This window comes from Mus caroli, chromosome 2 (genome assembly GCF_900094665.2).
Source record: "Mus caroli chromosome 2, CAROLI_EIJ_v1.1, whole genome shotgun sequence".
In the NCBI taxonomy this organism is placed as follows: Eukaryota; Metazoa; Chordata; class Mammalia; order Rodentia; family Muridae; genus Mus; species Mus caroli.
Window position 1 is genome coordinate 150,305,051 of NC_034571.1, and position 20,419 is coordinate 150,325,469.

General features: G+C 47.1%; 1 long non-coding RNA gene, 2 other non-coding genes and 1 pseudogene across 5 annotated transcripts; all 4 read right to left on the reverse strand.

The window, feature by feature from the left end:
- Positions 1-6,341: 6,341 nt before the first annotated feature.
- LOC110289758 lies at positions 6,342-12,166 on the reverse strand. Of its 3 annotated transcripts, none has more exons than XR_002377369.1 (6): positions 12,042-12,166; positions 11,569-11,696; positions 11,076-11,212; positions 9,779-9,928; positions 7,742-7,804; positions 6,342-6,605 (listed from the first exon to the last, which is right to left on the reverse strand). It is a non-coding gene; the product is annotated as an uncharacterized LOC110289758 (long non-coding RNA). The 3 variants fall into 3 exon arrangements; XR_003838417.1 differs by having other exon boundaries at positions 9,779-9,991; XR_003838419.1 differs by having other exon boundaries at positions 9,779-11,212; positions 11,569-11,833.
- LOC115030444 lies at positions 6,995-7,125 on the reverse strand. Its single transcript, XR_003836042.1, has one exon. It is a non-coding gene; the product is annotated as a small nucleolar RNA SNORA71 (small nucleolar RNA).
- On the reverse strand, positions 8,917-9,029 carry LOC115030447 (annotated as a pseudogene).
- On the reverse strand, positions 10,410-10,541 carry LOC115030443. Its single transcript, XR_003836041.1, has one exon. It is a non-coding gene; the product is annotated as a small nucleolar RNA SNORA71 (small nucleolar RNA).
- Positions 12,167-20,419: the final 8,253 nt, after the last annotated feature.

Below are 20,419 nucleotides of genomic sequence, written 5' to 3' on the forward strand. Positions count from 1 at the left end.
CATACGGTGACTAGATAGGAGAATGCCTTTGCTGATCAGAGAGATGTGCTGAAATATTGGAGGGTAAAAAGCCAGTGGTCTGTATTTGACTTGCATATATATATATATATATATATATATATATATATATATATATATATATATACCCGTGCACATTTCTACATATGTTTATTTTGAGATCGGGTCTCATGTAGCCCAGGCTGGCCTCAAACTCCTTACTGTCCTGCCTCCAACTCCTGAGTGCTGGAATTACAGGTGGGCATCCCCACTCCCAGTTTATGAGATACTTGGGGGGAGAGGGGCAGGGCTCTATGCACATGAGGCAAGCGCTCTACCCACTGAGCTACATGCCCACCCCTCCCTAGGCTGTCACGACCCTTTGTATAATCCCTGTACAGGATTTTTTTTTTTTTGTACTAGTCTTCACAACTTTTCAAAAAGTCTGAAACTAGGTGAGATGACAAGCTAATCCGCACCCCTCCCCTGACCCAAATCAAATAAATGGTGCTCTAACGCCATTCTGGGTTCTGCCGCTCAAGCAGTAACAGCTTCCATTTCCTGGAGCCCTTTATAGGTGCCAGGCAGGTGGGAATTGCTTTTTCAGGTCTATGTCCTTGAATCCTTGGCAAGTCTGTGGAGGAGGCGCTGTGGCTGCCCTTCATTTCCAGGTAAGAGAGCCTTTAGTCTGGTGATCTCTGGTGGGGCGGGGGTAGGGGTCGTCCAAGGTCACTCTGCCAGTGAGGGATGGGATTGGAACCGGCTCTTCAAATCCAGAGAATAAAACATCCATGAGGTTGGAGCCATAGACAGACCAGGGTCCTTGGCCATGGCTGTCGGCTGGATCTGCAGTCTCCTCACAATAAGCTCATGTGACATGCTCTGCTCACTGTCCCCATGTGGCCTTCCCCCACCTCCTCTTCTGGGACAGCCTGTCTTTCCTCCAAGCCCACCACAGAGGGGAGACCTTCTCTCTCCACCACACCAGCTCCCCCCATCCCCCAGGGACTGCCCCACTTTCTGTCTCCTGCTGCAATTCTTTTAGCAAAGGCACAAGTGTGACTCCACAGCAGGCTCCAGCTCTGGACCCAGATGCTTAGATTCCAATCCTGGGTTTTCTGCTACTGGCTGTGTGATCTTGGGTGAATTACTCCACCTCTCTGAGCACCTCAGAAACAAAACCACTATTATAACTCAGTTCGTTATACAGAACTAGCGAGCAGTCAATACATTGTCTGGCAAAGAACAGTAACTGAAATCTTAGCTACTACTCTTGTGCCCTCTCAAAATGTCAGTTTTACTTTTTTTTTTTTTCCAGTTAAATTGGTTACGAACATGTGTCCAAGTTACATTTCTAGCTTGCCCCAGAACCCAATCCACAGCTTCCCAAGGAAGGTTCTTGGGAAAAGAGAACGGTTGAATAACCATTTTTAAACTGAATATAAGACATAAGGTGTCTGATAATCACTATTGGGTACTTCGGTGGTTGATTTCCCTAAAGAGAGGTCCTAATCCTGTTAAAGTTTACCAGAAAATTGCTTAAGTGCTGTCTTAGTTAGGGTTTTACTGCTGTGTACAGACACCATGACCAAGGCTAGTCTTATAAAAGACAACATTTAATTGGGGCTGGCTTACAGGTTCAGAGGTTCAGTCCATTATCATCAAAGTGGGAGCATGGCAGTATCCAGGCAGGCATGGTGCAGGAGGAGCTGAGAGTTCTACATCTTCATCTGAAGGCTGCTAGTGGAAGACTCATTTCCAGGCAGCTAGGATGAGGGTCTTAAGCCCACACCCACAGTGCCACACCTACTCCAACAAGGCCACACCTCCAAATAGTGCCTCTCCCTGGGCCAAGCATATACAAACTATCACAAGCTTCACCATTAGGAATGCTATCCGGCCTCTTGGTGGTGGTGGTGATGGGACAGGGCAGTGGTTGTGAGTTGCATCAGAAGAAAGAATTTTGTCTCAGACCCTAATGGGTCTCTCTCTCTCTCTAACAACTGCCACAGTTGGGGATTGTATTTTTTTTAACATTTATTTATTTTATGTATGTGAGTACACATCTTTAGACACACCAGAGAAAAACACCAGATCCAATTAAACTTAGGACCTCTGGAAGTCAGTGCTCTTAACCACCAAGCCACCTCTCCAGCCCCAGTCTCTTTCTCTCTTGTTAATCACTGTGACCATAGCTGACATTCCTCTTTCTCTACACAACACTCTGGCCTGGCCTCAAGCTGTGTGACAGGCCCAGTTTGAAGCATGTCACATTTGTTCCTGTCTCCTCCAATGCTCAGTTATAGGGCTAGGCTGTTCAGATCATGCTGTGGGATAGACATGTGAGAGAAACACACCCTCCCCTGTCCCTTATGACGAAAATAAAAAGGTTTCAGAGGGAGACGAGGTCACTCACTCTCCCCCACGCCCCCCGGGTGGTGGGGCAGCTGTGTGCTATCTGGGTTGGCAGAACTTGGTTGGGCTGTCTTCCCACCACCATAGGGTAAGATTCTTGCCAACTTGAAGATAAAACACGGAGGCTGGCAGAGGATTGAAGCCTGGTTACCAAGCATGGACTCTTTCCCTCTGACAAGACAGTAAAGGGCCGGATCCAAGCTGCTTCTCAGTGTTTCCTGAGAGGTTCATGGACATCTTGCCACTGCATGAACAAACAGATGGAGTCGGCAGCTGGACACATGCTCTTCTGGAAGAAGCAGGCTGCCTGTTCATCATGAAGGCTGTTTCCCAGGTAGGAGGAGGAGAGCATCTCCAGGCTAGTAGGAAGTGAGGTTGGTTCTCAAAGTGTGGTCCCTGAGCAGCGACAAGAACTTATTAGAAATGAGAAGTCTTGGGGCTAGAAATATGGCTAGATGGTTAAGAGCACTTACTGCTCTTCCAGAGGACCCAAGTTTGGTTCCCAGCACCCACATCAGGTGGTTCACAACCATCTCTAACTCCATCCCTAGGGGAGCTAACACTTGTCTTCTAGCTTCTGCAGGCCCTTGCATTAGTGTGTACATAGATATACACATAACCAAAAATAAATCTTTGGGAGGAAAGACTCTTTTTTTTTTTTTTTTTTTTTGGTTTTTCGAGACAGGGTTTCTCTGTGTAGCCCTGGCTGATCCTGGAACTCACTCTGTAGACCTGGCTGGCCTTCAACTCAGAAATCCACCTGCCTCTGCCTCCCGAGTGCTGGGATTAAAGGCGTGCGCCACCACGCCCAGCTCTTGTCCCTACGCAACACCTACAGATTCAGAACTGGCCAGAGTCCGGTGATCCTGCTTAAACATGCCTTCCAGGGGTTGATGCAGATTCAAGTTCACATTCAGGCCAGTCAAGCTGTAGTACCTGCTCCTTCATTTCTCTCATTTCCTACCATCTTCTTTGCCTCCTGTCTTCTCACACCCTTCCTCCTCCACAAAACAGGAATACCTTTTCAGAGACCCTGGGAATTCAGTCTAACTGCCCCAGGTGTGTGAGAGCTTCTGCTGTCAGAGCCTTTGTGCTGTTTCCTCTGCCTGGAGCATTCTTCCTCTAGAGAGAGATGAGTAAATAGGGCCCTGGTTACCTCGTGTCTTAAATGCCACCTGGTCAGCCAGGGCTTGCTTTCTTGCCTCCTGCCCATCTTTCCCTCTGATTCAGTCCCCTTCTTTACACGTGCAAAGGTGTGATACCTGTACCCATCACCTTCTTCCACCCAAGACCGAGGACTGTCAATCTCTGGCCCATCTGTGTATCCTCTCAGCTGAATCCTTTACAAACTGCTCTGTCCAAAGAGCAAGGAGATATCTTAATGCTACCCTGTACCAGGACTCCAGATGCAAAGTAAAAACAGAACGTCAGAAGAGGCCCTTGCTGCCCAGGACCCTAAGGATGCTTGGAACAAAATGTCATTCACTGGAAATGAATGACAGCTTTGAGAAGAGCCGCTACAGCAGCTACTCAAGGTGGCTTCTAAAGGGTGGAGAACTAGGGAACCCCAACCCCACCCCATGACACACACTGATTCTTTTGATAAATCTTTGCCAACCACTCACCATGGCCAGTGCCAGATCCTAAGCAGAAGAGAGATCTGATACCACGACCTCTTTTGGCCACCTCTTCTGTGTGGTGTCTGTGTATATTCAAACTTCATTCTGTACCAGCAGAGAGCTGGATGCTGGCAGGATTCTGGTATCACAACTACCTGGCTTTCTATTTTGTAAATATTTGCTCTTCCTCACCTGCCTAAGGCAATCTAGAATTGTATGAAAGAGCCAATGGACAATAGCTGGGTAGGAAGTAAAGGCTCTTCTGGGCAGAGGGACTCTGGGGGAAGAATTCAGAGGCCTAAGGTTCGGCCTCCAAGGGAGAACAGACCAGATTGGAGCAGAGCAGATCTGCCCATGTGGTGGACACGTTGCCAGAATTAGTCAGGCTGTAGTAGTCTGGAGACTCCTTAGCGTAAGGCCTAAACTTTAAAATACTAGTCCCTTGTGTCGTTATTTATATCACTGGTGGGTCCAAGATAGTCCAGCTATAGGTACTGAAAGACCCCGAGAGGAGCCCCTCAATCAAGCCTCGGGATAATAGCGGACCTCCAAGAACTCACAAAAGACCAAGCTTGATGCAAACCACATGAGGCTTTATTTGGGGAAAGCCAAAGCTCTGGGGACGACTCGTATCCCACGCAGGGGTAGAGGAGTTGACCACGAGGGGAAAGGGGTCCCAGTTTTTATAGGTCCTCAGGGCGGGAAGGAGAAGAGGGGAGTAGGGGATTTCCAGATCTAAACAATGTAAAATGAGTATGGGAGGGCACACACCTGGGTTCAAGGAACGGTCAGAACATTGGGCACCTCTGTTTTTCTAAATCAGTGAAGCTACTTCTACTAACAATGAAATCTATTTTGCCAATGTCAGGGCTTCTGTGACCTTTTACATTCTGTCAGGATCTTTCAGTACCAATGTTAACTTTCTTCCCAACCAACAGTAGAGGGCTCCATTCTCTTCCTTAATCATTCAAGACTCAAATAAATTTGTATAGTAACCAATGCTAATGGGAATGCCCAAAAGCTAAAAATAAATGACTGTCAATCCCAGTCTTGGTAAACGTCCATCATGAAGCCCAGTAACATTAGAAGTCGTCACATAAAAATTCAAGAACTTTTCTAGAACCATCTCTAGCTTAAATTTCAGATATCTAGAATGCTTAAAAACCACTGCAAAAGTATCAAGACAAATCTTAGCTAATTAATACCTTCTCAGAAAGGTATTAGCTAAGAATAACCACCCCACTCAGAATAACTCCAAAAATCTTTCTCTGAAATAGAAAACTAGGCCGGGCAGTGGTGGCGCATGCCCAGCACTCGGGAGGCAGAGGCAGGTGGATTTCTGAGTTCGAGGCCAGCCTGGTCTACAGAGTTCCAGGACAGCCAAGGCTACAGAGAAACCCTGTCTCAAACCCCCTACAAACCAACCCCTAGCTTTTGTGTTCCCAGAAGTCCAGGGGCACCATAGCTGTCCACACCTACAGCCTGCTATCAAGCTCTTCACTGGCCTAGAGATGGTCCTTGAATTCTGTCAGGTTCAGTCCCCAGCATTCATGTCGGGAGGCTCAAGGCTACCTGTAACACCCAGTCCAGTGATCATATGCCTTCTGTGAACTGCAGACCTCCCTACACAGACTTAAAAATCAAAATTTACAAATTCTCAGACAAGAAAAATGTGTTAGTTTTTAAAATGTACCATTTACCTGTTTGTGTTCTGGGAACTAAGCTTAGTAAGCACCCTTACCAAGCGTTCCACAGGTCCTTCACTTCGAATAGAAAAGTCCTAGTTATAAACCCATCAGTAATTACACCCTCTTTACCAGTTTCTCTTTGGCCCTATTGGTATCCAAGTTACTCAAGGGGGTTTCTTCTTTCTCCCCACCTGACATCCCACCCACAGTACTTCTTTCTGTTCCTTAAGGTCCTCCAAAGCCAGTCCCTAAGCATACCCTAGTTCCTGTCTACAGTCACCTGTCCTGTCAGGAAAATGCTCTACATTTTATATTCCAGTCCATTTACCCATTCACATCCCTAGTTCTCAGCAATGATACGTCACTTCCTAGGACTGTGACACCCCAGCCTTTTTTACTGACACAGGCACCTTCCCCAAGTTCTGACCTTGCCTGTTCAGCTATCTCAACTCTCACAAGCCCTAAAATCTGAGGCTACCAGCCCTACTTGTCCACTCCCAACACCCTGAAGCCCAAGCCTCAGGGGGCATCAAGAACAGGAAAGTCACAGGCGTGTCAGGAGCTAGTCTCCTTTTCCACACCCAGCTGAGTTCATGGCTTGACACAGATTTAAAAGGCAGACTGAATTAACCTATGGGGTTTATTGCATGCACAACTGTTAGGGAGGTAAGAGGAAGTTGGCAACAAGTTCTTGTCACTAGTCTTTCCAGGCACTGGCTGATGGTCACGGGGACAGAACACAGCCCTCTGAGGTGTTGGTGTCAAGACTTTGTATGCTGGTGTCTCCCATGCATGAGCCAGTAAAATCGGCAGTTTCATGATGCCAAGGGGGGCGGTGTCTCCAGTTTCACTTTGTCTTCTTTGGCCCTCTGGTGTCCACAAACATCTAGAAAATTAAAGGGGACGGGGAACATGATGCTTTCTTATCTCCACCCATCATCACGTATCTTCTAGCTTCGGGCACTGTTAGCTAACTGGAAGCTGGTAATAACAGGTCAGAGCTAGACAGGTTCAGGGACCAGCATCCCTGTTAGCCAAGTTTACTCTTCTCCTGACACTGCATGTGGGAACATGCCACCCATCTACCAGACAGATGTCTGTCTGCAGGCCTCGAATCCACAGCCATGGAAGGAGAATGTAACTGGGGCTCATGGGATATTTGCAAAACTGAGCCAGAATAATGTCCTCTTAGGACACTGCCCAGCACTGGTAGAGGACTCTAAGTGAGCCTGGTATCTGCAACTGAGAGACCACTAGGCTGTGAGAAGGAAGATTTGTTCGAAAGCACCAGGGTTTGACAAGGACAAGTGTGATCCTCCAAACACGGGGAAAGGCTTTCGGCATCCTCTCCCTGCAGTATCAATGACCAGGGCACCAGCAGCCCACAATCACTTTCGAATACAGGGGCAGAAGGGAAGCCACAATGGATGGATGGGCAGCTTAGGAAAGGGCCAAACTGGGACAAGTGACCATATTTACAGCCTGTAACAGAGGTAGCTTCCCAACTCTCCAATCTTCTCAACCATGAATACCCTGGAGAGCTGCTAAATACTGCTGCCTCAGGCAGGACCACTCTCACACACTCTAAGGGATGGTGGTAGTGTTGCTTCAGAGACCACAATTTGAGAACCATTACTTCAGTGGTCTCTTACTAAGACAATGAATGAAAAAAGACAAGTTTGGGGGGGCGGGGAGTTAACTTCTGAGGACTCATGAGTCCTCATGAGTCTGGGACGGGACTGCTCCCTAACAAGTGCCCACCAAGTTCAGAGAAGGCTAACTGCACCCCAATTGTAGCCATTCTCAAGCCAACTGCAGAACCCAATGAAACCATGCAGGTTCCCAGGGGCTCCTGTGACCCTAGTGTAGCTCTTTACTTCACACTATGAAGATGTGGGGAAGTGAGGTGTCAGGGGCTGGAGGAGCCATGTTCCTGCTGGCCCGGGTGGGGAAGCAGCCTCTTCATGACTGTGGCCTTTGCTGGACCACTGCAGCTCTCTAGTGAGGCATCTGGAGTCATACCTTCAAGGGCCCTGTTCCAGCATCTTCTGGAAAGCCGAGGACTGTTGAGCACACGTGACAATCCTGCAGAGACAAGCCACACTCAGGACCTCCGAGTCAACCAAGATCTCACCAGGAACCAAGACACAGCTATTAGCTGGGGGTGGGTGGAATACAAGGCAGCTGCAGCAGCTTCTTCCCAGATCCCCCTTTCTCCTCCCATGTTGGGCACTCAACTGAAAGCCACACCCTCAGCACCCCCCCACCAGTCTCCTACTTCCCATATCCTCAGCACTCACACACACACACCCCAGTCTCCCACTTCCATTCTCTTCCTTCTTACACTGATTACATTGTAACTTCTGATAAAGTTGGCTTTCCTGCTTTTTGTTTTGTTAAGTTTGGATCTGTGTGGAAGTCCTTCCGCCTATAGGCCCATATACTTGAATACTTGGTCCCTAGTTGGTAGGGCTGCTTGGGACCATTAGGAAGTGTGGCCTTGTTAGTGGAGGTATCAGGGGGGTGGGGCAGGAGAGCTTCGAGGTTCCAAAAGCCCATGCCATTCAGTTAGCTCCCTGCCTGGTGGTTCTATCACGTATGTGAGCTCCCAGCTACTGCTGTCCAACATGGCCATGCCTGAAGCTATACAGATCCTGAAGAGTCACCCTCTGAAATTCTTAGCCCCCAATAAACTCTTCACAGGCACTAGGCACACATGACATACATACATGTGCATTTACATATACACATGAAACAAAAAATGTTGGACTGCATTTTGGTCTGCAAACCATGCATTTTAAGACCAGTGGCTCACAAGGGATACAAATACACTCATTGGGCCACGGGGACTACAGGCTGGGAAGGGAGCTGCACACTCTGCACCAGGGAGCTCCTTCTCTCAACACACGCTTAAGGGCTGTTACACGCCCAGCCCCACCCCACCCCACCCCACCCCGGCACACACAGCTCCACTCAGTCCAGCCCCACATCTCCTCCTGTCATCTACCTTCTGCTCCTATGTGAAAAGTTAGGGAACCCGTCTAGGGATCCTTTGGAAATCTGTGCTGACCTAGCATATGCAAATACCCCAAGTTTCTAGAAACAGAACACCAAGTTGCGAAGACCCAGCCCTGACTTGTGCAGCTTCCAGAAAGCTGCCACCCACACTTCTGTAAGGCTGCAGAGAAAGACACAAGTGTAGGAAAGCTCCAGGCCAGATGCCCCGAGCTCGGAGCCCGTCTTTCCGAATCCTTTCCCTGCACTACCAATGACCGGGGCACGGCAGCCAAGATCACTTTTGGATGCAGGGGCAGAAAAGGAAAAAAGGAAACCCAGAAAGATGGGAGATGGATGCCAGGGTCAGATGCAAGCCACGGTGAACATGTGGATCCAGCTCTGCACAATCTTCCAAGAATAAGAGGGAGTCAGTCCTGAAAAATCTTTGTCTTAGCTTTAGTTTTCCAAGTCAGGAAATGGAAGATCAAAACAGGTAAGACTACTTAATTAAGGTAGAATCTGGAGACTAGCTAGGTAACAGCTGGTCACCTGATATCTAGGCTGAGGCCCTGCTTTCCAGGGCAGAAGCAAGGCACACATGTGGGTGCACTTCTGCCACTGGCGGAAGAATGAACGGGAAGGGAGGGGCCTCAGGGGGCCAGAGCAGATAGGTGCTCAGGACCACCCTAACTCTCCATCATCCAACTATGACTTTTCCCTCCACTGCTAACAAGTCACTGCTACCCAACACAATGACAAAAAGAGGGAGACCGTGGCACATACAGGTGTCTTCAATGCCTATGTCCACTCCCTTGCCCTTACAATTCACTAACACTGGAAAGGCCTCAAACTTCCCCATGCATGACCTAGGTGGGAGGATCCACACACCACTCCCCACCCATCCTCCCCGCCCCCAAAGTGCCACCAAAGAGGCAGAAAATACTACACAAAACTCCAGGGACTCAAAGGCTGGGGCTCCAGACTGGACAGAGCCATCCTTACATTCTCTCAAACTCCAATCTCTTGATGAGGCCTCTGAACAGTAGCAAGTGTATGACTTACCTGCTATGGCCTCCTGAGCTGCCAGTGGACCCACTTCCTCCCCGGAGAAGGGACTGGAGCTCTTGGGAGACAGGGCTGATGATCCACTGCACTGGCCGCTCAAAGGCCCATCAGGGCACAGCACTCTGGAGTGTACCGTCGCTCCTGGCACTGGGCATGGAAGAGTAGCAGCGACACGTCACTTCCTCTGTATTGTTGGACCCTCACTCTTGCCTGTTGTCACAGAGTGGAGAGAAAAACCCTTCCCAAGTGGCTACTCCTAAGGCAAGAGTCAAAAGCAGGCCACGAGGGAAGAATTCAAGGAGAATTCAAGGAGGCAAAACGGCAAATCTGCTTCCTCCCGGGCCTCCCTGTCAGGCTGTTTACCCAGTTTACACACAACAATGCCTTACAGAAAGTGACTGTGCCTTGGTTGTTCATTTGTTCAGTCAGAACCCTGCCTCTTGACTAACAGAACACAGCAAGATGCATTCTAGAAGTCAAGCAACAGGACATTTTCTACAAGTTCTCAAGTGTCCTGAAGAAGTGACAACTGGGTGTGGAGGCTGAGAAAGGATCTGAAGGAAGCAGCCACTGTCTGAGCTCCCTACCACTGCTTCACAGAAGTGCCAGAATGGCAGGCAGCGGGCAATGTGGGAAAGCATCAGGGTTTGGCAAGGACAAGTGTGGATCCTCCAAACACGGGGAAAGGCTTTCCAAATCCTCTCCCTGCAGTATCAATGACCAGGGCACTGGCAGCCCACAATCACTTTCGAATACAGGGGCAGAGGGCAAGGAAGACTATGGCCAAGAGCTGGGTAATGGTTAAACTGGAAAGAGACAGACAGACAGGCAACAGCCAGATAGCCAACAAAGGAAAGAGGCTGCTCCTAACTGAGCAACAGCTGTTCCTTAAGGAGAGCTCGGAAGACTGGCTGGGAGGAGGTGACAGTTCTAATGAGCACTGGCCACGAGACCTGCAGTAGGCTCAGCACTTGCTGTCTTAGATCAATGCAACCTGCCCAGCTGGCAGAACTGAAGTGACTGGGCTCTTATGTCACAGAGGTAGTCCCATTTTTCAGATGATGAAGTCAAGAACCAGACAAGGCCCGGAAGCCAGCAGAGAGCAGTGGCTGAAATCTGAATGGTGCATATGACCCCCAAAATCTTCTGGCTCCTTTCCATTCTGCTCTCTACCCACCAGAGTAAAGCAGAGGGGTACAGAAGCAACAGTGGGAACACAGGACACACAAGACACAGATCCCAAGTGGGTACAGCAACAAGCAGGCACACCTCAAAGAACCCAGCCTCACCTTACCTTCACACACTTCCAACTATAAATGAAGAAACTGAATCCCCCATCTCAGGGCACAATCCTCACTCAGGAACACCAGTTTGTCTATGTAGCAAGACAGAGACAACTCTTATGGCCACTGTAGATCCCGGCTGTTATTTCTGCAAATACAATAAGCCCAGGTGAGCCACTTGAACAGCACCCAGTTACCTGGGAAAGCACCCAGAATCCCAGACACACAGAAGCTGCCAGGCAGCAAACCACGGGGCATGGACAACCCTCCCCCTTCCCCCGCCTTTCCTCTGTAATCCCCACTATGCAACATGGAACAGAACTGTCCCCAGAATCTTGCCCTTGGTTATTTCGGGCCCTCACCGAGCTTCTCTCTGCACAGTGGCTTTGTCGACCTTCCTCAAACGTAGTAATCAGAACTCCACACTACCCCTCTGCTGGTACCCACGGGAAGGCCAATTACAGGCACCCGGGCTTCAAGTTGCTCCCGAATAGCAGCACCTACCCAGGCATCCTCTCCCTGGACAGTGGGTGTCCATCACGGAGTTGAAGGGAGTCGGGGGCTCCAGAAGCTGTAATCTGTCGACCCAAGGAACTTCCATCTGTCTCCAGGAGGTCTGCGCAGTCTACAGCCTGGCAGGACAACGGAAGTGGCTGCAGCGCAAGGCAGGGCAGGGCAGGGCAGGGCAGGGGGATCCAGATGCTGCACTCGGGGTCCTGGGGGAGTCCTCAACTTAAACCCGGGTCAATGGATTCGCCTTGGTAGGATGCTAAAAACATGGGACACAGGTCGTAAACACCGACCCACTTTTTGTAGGCGACAGACATGGCTTTGAGGCTTCAGATACTCAGACGGTGAAAAGCACGCGGCTTGAGGCCCTCCCTCCTCTAGACCCAGCAGACCAGTCGCCCAGTGACTGCCCACAGCCCGGTTTCCTTGATGGAGGAAACGGCGCTGCCCATGCACCTTGCACTCACCTTGGTGCCCTGTATTGGGGAGACGAGCCCGGGAACATGCGGGATGCCTGTAGATTTGAGCGGATGGCAACGGCCAGAGAGGAAACACATCCACGCGACAGGAAACTGTGGTCTTCACGATGGGCGCCGGCGGAAGGACAAATGACAAAGCACGCTGCAGCCTAGAGCAGCATCTCCGAGCGGCGGGCCCTCCAGCGCCCCCAGGAGGAGAGGAGACTAACAACTGTTTGAACGTTAATTTTTTTTTTTTTTTTTTTAACAATGATAGGTTTTAGGAGGAAGCTGTCTCTCCTTTGCCGTATTTTTTCTGTTTGTTCTGAAGCAGATATCTCTTACAAACTACTGATTCCACAGCACCTGGCTCAGTGGTGCCACAAAGGAACAAATGATGACTTTAAACACCACCACACGAGGTCAGTAGTGGCTTGAGACTGGCATGTGGAAGTAATGAGAGCAAAGAATGAATGCTTTGCTAAACGTCTACCTAAAAATCATAAGGCAGATGGGACGATTCCCTTAACAAGAAAAGTCCCAAGTAACAGAGATGAGAGACAAATGTTTGAGAAGGAGCTCACGTGTCTCCAAGTCTTCATACTCCCAAACTCTGCCTGGATCCTAGGTCAAATATGGCTCTTGGCCTTATGTACAGCAGCAGCTCTGCCCTTGGGGCTGAAGTAGGAACTCCACTGAAAGAGTCCAAATGACCTCTGAGCCAGCCATCTCTTCTGCCTCTAAGGGTGACTTAAAGACAAAAGATAGTCTGGGCTGGAGAGATGGCTCAGTGACTAAACACAATTGCAGAGGACCTGAGTTCAATTCCCAGTACTCATACAGAGAGCCTAATGTTTGTCTGTAACTCCAGTTCTAGGGGATATGATGCCCTCTTCTGTACATTGTAAACACTGCATGTAAAAGTGGTACACATAGTATTTCAGGCAAAACACTCGTAGGCATAGCATTAAAAAAAGAAAGAAAGGAAGAAAGAAAGAAAGAAAGAAAGAAAGAAAGAAAGAAAGAAAGAAAGAAAGAAAGAAAGGAAGGAAGCCGGGCGTGGTGGCACATGCCTTTAATCCCAGCACTCAGAAGGCAGAGGAAGGCAGATTTCTGAGTTCGAGGCCAGCCTGGTCTACAAAGTGAGTTCCAGGACAGCCAGAGCTATACAGAGAAACCCTGTCTCAAAAAAACATTTAAAATTTTTTTTTTTTTTTTTAGGGCTGGTGAGATGGCTCAGCGGTTAAGAGCACTGACCACTCTTCCAGAGGTCTTGAGTTCAATTCCCAGCAACCACATGGTGGCTTACAACCTTCTACAGTGAGATCTGATGTCCTCTTCTGGTGTGTCTGAAGACAACTACAGTGTACTCATATATATTAAATAAATAAATAAATCTTTTTTAAAAAATTTAAGGCAGGGGCTGGAGAGATGGCTCAGCGGTTAAGAGCACTGACTGCTCTTCCAAAGGTCCCGAGTTCAAATCCCAGCAACCACATGGTGGCTCAAAACCATCCGTAATGAGATCTTCTGGTGCATCTGAAGACAGCTACAGTGTACTTAGATACAATAATAAATAAATCTTTAAAAAAAATTTAAGGCAAAAGGTAGATGTATTTTTATGAATTTAATACTCTAACAAAATATTGTGTCAGCATGGTCATGGTTAATATTGTCAACTTGACAGGTTTCAGAATCACCTAGAAGACAATAGGCTAGGCACATCTGGTAGGGACACCTAGACTAAGTTAGCTGCGGGGCTTGTCTGTAAAGGAATGATCTAGATTATACTAAACAAGATGAGAAAGCCCACCTTAACTGGGTGTGGACAGCACTATTCTGTGGTCTGGGGTCTTGAGCTGAACAGTGGAGAATTAGCTGAGCAGTAGCAATTGTTACTCTTTGTGTCCCAGCTTTGAATGCAGCCATCTCAACCAGAACCTCTCTCCCTTGATAGACTGTACCCTCCAACTGGGAGCCAGAATAGCTTCCTTCCCAATCAGCTGGCTTTTGTCAGCGTATCTTACAGAGCAATGAGAAGGCAACTGATGTCATCATATTGGAGTTTTCTTTCTTTCTGGATAATGGAGGTTAAACCAGTAATAAATGTTTCACCCCTGCTAGGTGATTGCTTTGTCACTAAGCCCAAACACCAGCCCTCTTTTAAAATTTAATTTTGAGGGGCTGGAGAAATAGGTCAGCAGTTAGGAGTACTGACTCCTCTTCCAGAGAACTCAGGTTCAATTTCCAGCATCCACGTGGCAACTCACAACTGTTTGTAGCTCCAGTTCCCAGAGATTGCCCACCCTCATGCAGACATACATGCAGGCAAAACACCAATGCACTATATATATATATATATATATATATATATATATATATATATATATGTGTGTGTGTGTGTGTGTGTGTGTGTGTGTGTGTGTGTGTGCATATATAAAATTTAACTTTGAGATGGATCTCACTAAGTTAAGCAGGCTGACCTGGAAGATGCCATGTGGGGGGAACTTCAGTGGGCAAGTGAACTTCCTGGAGGTGACCCACCATTTTGCACAGCTGTTATGGATGTACTACAGAAAGTCACAGCCCCTGGGGGTTTGTTTCTGGGTTGTTTCTTGCTACTCCTGTTTGTCATTGCTGTATTCCTCCTGTATCTGGCATGGTGTGAATGGGTGTGAAGAGACCCCATTGCTTATAGTCTGGTGTGATGGCTTCATGGGAAACAGCCCACTCTATTGGTCAGTCTTTCTGCAGATCAATATAAAGATGACGTTTCATAGAATAATGCTATTTAGATGAATTAATGATTTTCCAGAACACTTGGCTTGATTTAAATAGTTTTAGGAGGTGAAGGTAGTTGATAGGAAGGTTCAGGAGATAGTTTAGGTTGTTTTGCTAGGAAGGTTAATAAAAAAGATAGAAGAGTAGAACATGCCCCTCTTTGTAGAGTAGTGGGGCTGTATAGACTAGGAAAGGATACCGTGAGCTTTCATGCAGTACAGGCACATAGTTGTACTTGTGGAAAGGAAAATAGGTTTGAGACAGGTTAATGATCAAAGAAATATTTGGCCTAGGTTGGGTCTGAGTTCCTTGATCTTGTGACCCAAAGATATGGTCACAGGTTTTGGTTTGCACCATGAAAAGACAGGGTTATAAATAAAGAGTAAATAAGTGTGGAGAATAGATGATAAGCCAGTTTAGCTAAATAAGGTTTCAAAAATAAAATAAGATAAATGATTTGTTTCTTAGTGAATACAAACTGCCCTCAGCTGAGTATAGTGAAAAACTAGCTACCATAGACTTGGCTTGGTTAAACTTTTGTTAATAAACAACAAAAGAATTATTGCCTTGAGGTTAGGATGAATTTATGGAAAGATAGATCAGAAATGCTCAGTTAGGTATGGGTTTCAAAGGAAGAATATATAACCAGTAACTTCCTTTTGTGTAATTTCATTTTGTGTAATGATTTTAATCTGTTTTGAAGAATATGTTTTTGTGGTGGTTGTTTTGGAGACTATGTAACTTGTGGGTATGAGATATTTTTTTTAGATTTGTTTGTTTGTTTGTTTGTTTATTCAAGACAGGGTTTCTCTGTGTAGCCCTGACTGTCCTGGAACTCATTCTGTAGACCAGGCTGGCCTTGAACTCAGAAATCTGCCTGCCTCTGCCTCCCGAGCGCTGGGATTAAAGGTGTGCGCCACTACTGTCCAGCTTATTTATTTTATATACAGTAAATGTATATACTGTATAAATGTATATACTGTCGCTGTTTTCAGACACACCAGAAGAGGGCTTCGAATCCCATTAGAGATGGTTCTGAGCTGCCATGTGGTTGCTGGGAATTGAGCTCAGGACTTCTGGGAGAGCAGACAATGGTCTAACTGCTGAGCCATCTCTCTAGCTTGTGATCTGTTTCCTTATGTAAACAATTTTTGTCTTAGGTGGTAGAAAAAAGGCTAAGAGAAAAAAAAAGATATTGGAGCCTTGCTTCATCCACTGTGTGTGTGTGCTCATGTATGTGGTATGTGAATGTATGTGTTTTTCCCCCTTTTTCCCCCAGACTTAGAAAATTAAGTTTTGCTCCCTCAGAGGATCTGCTGAATGCTTAGCTGCTGACCCCAGCAGCTTAGCTGCTGACCACATCCTCCTGAGTGCCTGGCCTGTCATCCCTGGTGTCGGGGGCCATGTAGGAGGAACAACTGGGGCTTCAGAACTCATGGAATGCAGCCTACAGGTTAACACAATCACAATGGGTGTGCCTTGGAGAGGCAGAACCCTAGGATTATGTGTTCAGAGGACTTCGTGATGCTGTGGAGTTCTGCTCTGCTTGCTGCTCTCACATCCCTCTTCATCTAAGAATTGTATGAAAACTCTAAGGGGGCTTCCAGCCCCTCACTGGGCAGTATCACTGGCCCTAAATAACGCTTGTTCTCGTTCAGACATTGCTGCTGGAGCAGGCTAATGGTTCCATTGTCATGCTCAGAAAGAACTTAGAGATACAGATTGTTACCTATGACCATCACTTTTAGAAACGCATTTGGAAAAATTAATTGTTGGTGCAGAAAAACTTAGGAAACAGTTTGACGTTCAGAAAGTGTAAGCTGTGGACTTTTGAGGTCAGGGGACAAGGACAGCAGCCTAACTAGCTGCACTGGCTGGGTTCGTGTGTCAACTTGACACAGCTGGAGTTATCACAGAGAAAGGAGCTTCAGTTGAGGAAATGCCTCCATGAGATCCAACTGTAAGGCATTTTCTCAATTAGTGATCAAGGGGGAAAGGCCCCTTGTGGGTGGGACCATCCCTGGGCTGGTAGTCTTGGGTTCTATAAGAGAGTAGGCTGAGCAAGCCAGGGGAGGCAAGCCAGTAAAGAACATCCCTCCATGGCCTCTGCATCAGCTCCTGCTCCCTGACCTGTCTGAGTTCCAGTCCTGACTTCCTTTGGTGATGAACAGCAGCATGGAAGTGTAAGCTGAATAAACCCTTTCCTCCCCAACTTGCTTCTTGGTCATGATGTTTGTGCAGGAATAGAAACCCTGACTAAGACACTAGCATTGGCTGACGTGACTCTCACTGAGGCTGAATTGGTGATCATTAATTTTTTGTATCCATTTTTGGCCTCAGCTTCCTGATATAACTTAATAAAAATTACTGACGAGTAGATGTGTATTCTGAGGATTTAAAGTAGAAATGATCATTTGTCTATAAAAGTTTAAAACTGGCTGAGAAAACTACCTTGTTTGCTCACACTTTGTTAAACTATAACAAGTTGCTTGGTTACGAATGTATGTGGGTTCTTGGCATAATTCTTTTTACCTGTACTAGGTAAGCTGTGTTTTCATGTAAAGGTATTGGGGAAACATACTTTTTTTTAATTATTAAAAAATTGTTCACTATAAGAAAAACAGATAATCACATTGTACTATTTCTATACTGCTTAAAAGATTTTGCTAGGATATATAAGCTGTGGGGGAAAATAACTTGATGGAGCTTGCTTGTTGAAGCTTGCTCATTAGAGCTTGCTGAGGTTTGGTTCATCCATCCATCCAGTGTGTGTGTGTGTGTGTGTGTGTGTGTGTGTGTCCCTCCTTTTGCCTTTCTTTTTTGTGATTGGCCTTTGGTGGCGGCCCCCCAAGAGTTTTCTCATCAGCCTATTGTAGGCCCTCAAAGGAAATCTTCACCAGCCCACACCCCAGAATACTCTGGATGACTCCAGTTAATCTCAGACTCTACACCCCGCCTCAGTTTACCCTGGATGTCAAAGCTGGTCTTTGCCAAGCTGGCTTTTGACACTGCCCTTCAGTTCATTCTGTAGCTCAGGGAGGTTCCACAAGAAAGGTCTTGAATTTGCAATCCTCCTACCTCAGCCTCCTGAGTATCTGGGATTATATAGGCCTGCATCTCCAAGTCAGTCCACCTTATTTTTAATGTTTTACATTTATACTTAGTGTGCAGATGTGTGTAAGTATGTGTGTGTACAGCTGCGTATGTGTTGAGTGTGCTCTTCCTTTCTGTGTATGTTTGTGCTGTGTGTGTGTGTGCCCACATGCGTACCCATGTGTTCACCTGTGGGAGTCAGTGGACAATTTGTGGATATTGGTTCTCTCCTTCAGCTGTTCAGCTTCCAATGATATAACTCAGGTTGTCAGGCTTGGCAGCAGGTATTTTTACTCCCAAATTTTTATCTTGCCTGCTTGTATTTATTTATTTATTTATTTTTATTTATTATGCATGTGTGTGCCTGAAGTGTGGAGGTGCCTATAGATGCCAGGAAAGAGGGTGTTGGATCCCCCCAGAGTTGCGGTTAGAGGCAATTTTAAGCCACAAGACATGGGTTCTGGGAACCAAACTGAGATCTTCTGCAAAAGCAGATAGAGCTTAGTGGTTAACTAAGGCATTTATTTCTCTGAGCCCTACCACACCTGATTTTTAAATTAATGATGTATTTATGTTTCCATTTTCTTTTGTCTGTACAAAGTCTTTGGAATGGTGGGAGTTATTTGTTTGTTTTGTCTTGTCTTGTCTTTTTCGAGACAGGGTTTCTCCGTGTAGCCCTCACTGTCCTGGAACTCACTTTGTAGACCAGGCTGACCTTGAACTCAGAAATCTGCCTGCCTCTGCCTCCCGAGTGCTGGGTTTAAAGGCGTGCACCACCACTGCCTGGTGGAATGGTGGTGTTTTATGTTTATATCATATTACAACTTTGCCTACATTTCTCAGGCTGAGTGACCACCACACTTTCCAGCTCACATCTGAGGCTTTGGTCAGCTCTTTGGAGCCAGAAGGAGGAGGAGAAGGAGGCAGCAGAAGACTAAGAGCCTAATCCTCCCACAGCCCCAACCAGAGTCTAAAATCCCTCCGTGGTTTCTACCAGCAGCTTCAGCTGAGAACCTGTCCTAACTTCTCTCCATGGTAGCTCTGACCTAAAGTTGGAGCCAAATCACCTTTTTTTCCCTTCCTCCGTTGCTTTTGGTGAGGACATTTTATCACAATGACAGGAAGAAACTGGAGCAGACACCAAACACTACAGTTCCAGATAAGCTGAGCACCCATCTGCTGAGGCTGGCCATCAAGGAGAAGCACATCTTAAAGACAGAACCAACCGGTCCAGCAGTTTGCTGCCCAAACACATGCACACTCTGACTTAGGCCCACTGCACATACGCAAGAGCTTTAGCTTCACCTCCTTTGTCCAAGGCTGGTCTGACTTCTCAGTGCTGGGGCCTTTCAGCCAAACAAGCCAGGTAGGCTAAAGTCCATTCTTGGGGAATGGCTTACCCTGAAAGTCCTGTCTGAGGGCTGCTTGATTCTTCCACTGCTTCATCTCCATTATCACTGAGACAAAGCATCCCTCACTTTCGGTATCATCCACAACACTCGGGAAGACATCTTGGCTAGTTGACTCTCCATCCTCAGTGTCTACAGGAAGTAAAGGCTCTAATATAGGAAGAGCCACTCTCGCCAGGCAGTGGTGGCACACGCCTTTAATCCCAGCACTTGGGAGGCAGAGGCAGGTAGATTTCTGAGTTTGAGGCCAGCCTGGTCTGCAGAGTGAGTTCCAGGACAGCCAGGGCAAGAGTCACTCTTGAGGCCCAACATGGTGAGAGGGAATTAACAATGCAGAAGCAGCAATGGAAAGGAGAGAAACTATGAATCACGTCTTTTAGGATGTCTCGGGCACAGGCTTCCTGCCACAGTGCCAGTCAATGCAGAAATCCTTACACTTCCCTCCACCAGGCTGTTCCCGGGTGTCCTTCAAATGCATGAGTGGATGGATGTCTCCTAGTGGAGACGTGGGTTTGGATAAGAGAGAAGACCACTCCCAGCAGACCGCAGCCCCCTGTGCTCATGCCCAGCTGGTAGGGAGGAGTGAGTTCTTAACTATGAATGGTTATGAAAAACACAGTTGGGTTAAGCATGAAATTAACTGAAAAGAAACTCTGCTTCCAATCTCTAGTGATTGAAGGTTTATTTATTTTTTGTATTTTTGTGGTAAAAATCAAGTTGAAGGCCTTGTGCATACTAAGTAGACATGCCTCCACTGAGCTTCTAAGACAGGGTTTTCTCTGTAGCCCAAGTTGGACACAAACCCTCAGAAAACCCATATTGAGAATACAGGAAGTATAGGCCTATGCCACCATCCCAGCCTTTTTTTTTTCTTTTTTCTTTTTTTCTTTCCTCTCTCTCTCTCTCTCTCTCTCTCTCTCTCTCTCTTCTTTTCTTTTTTCTTTTCTTTTTGACAAGCCTCCCTATGTACTTCTGCTGAAAGAAGAAAATTACTGACCACCAGAACTTCTCACCCCAGAGTACATTCTGAACTCTCACACCAGAGTCAGACCCCCTCTCAAATGAAAACTGTTCCGGGGACATTTCTGAGATAAGGGTTTCCTG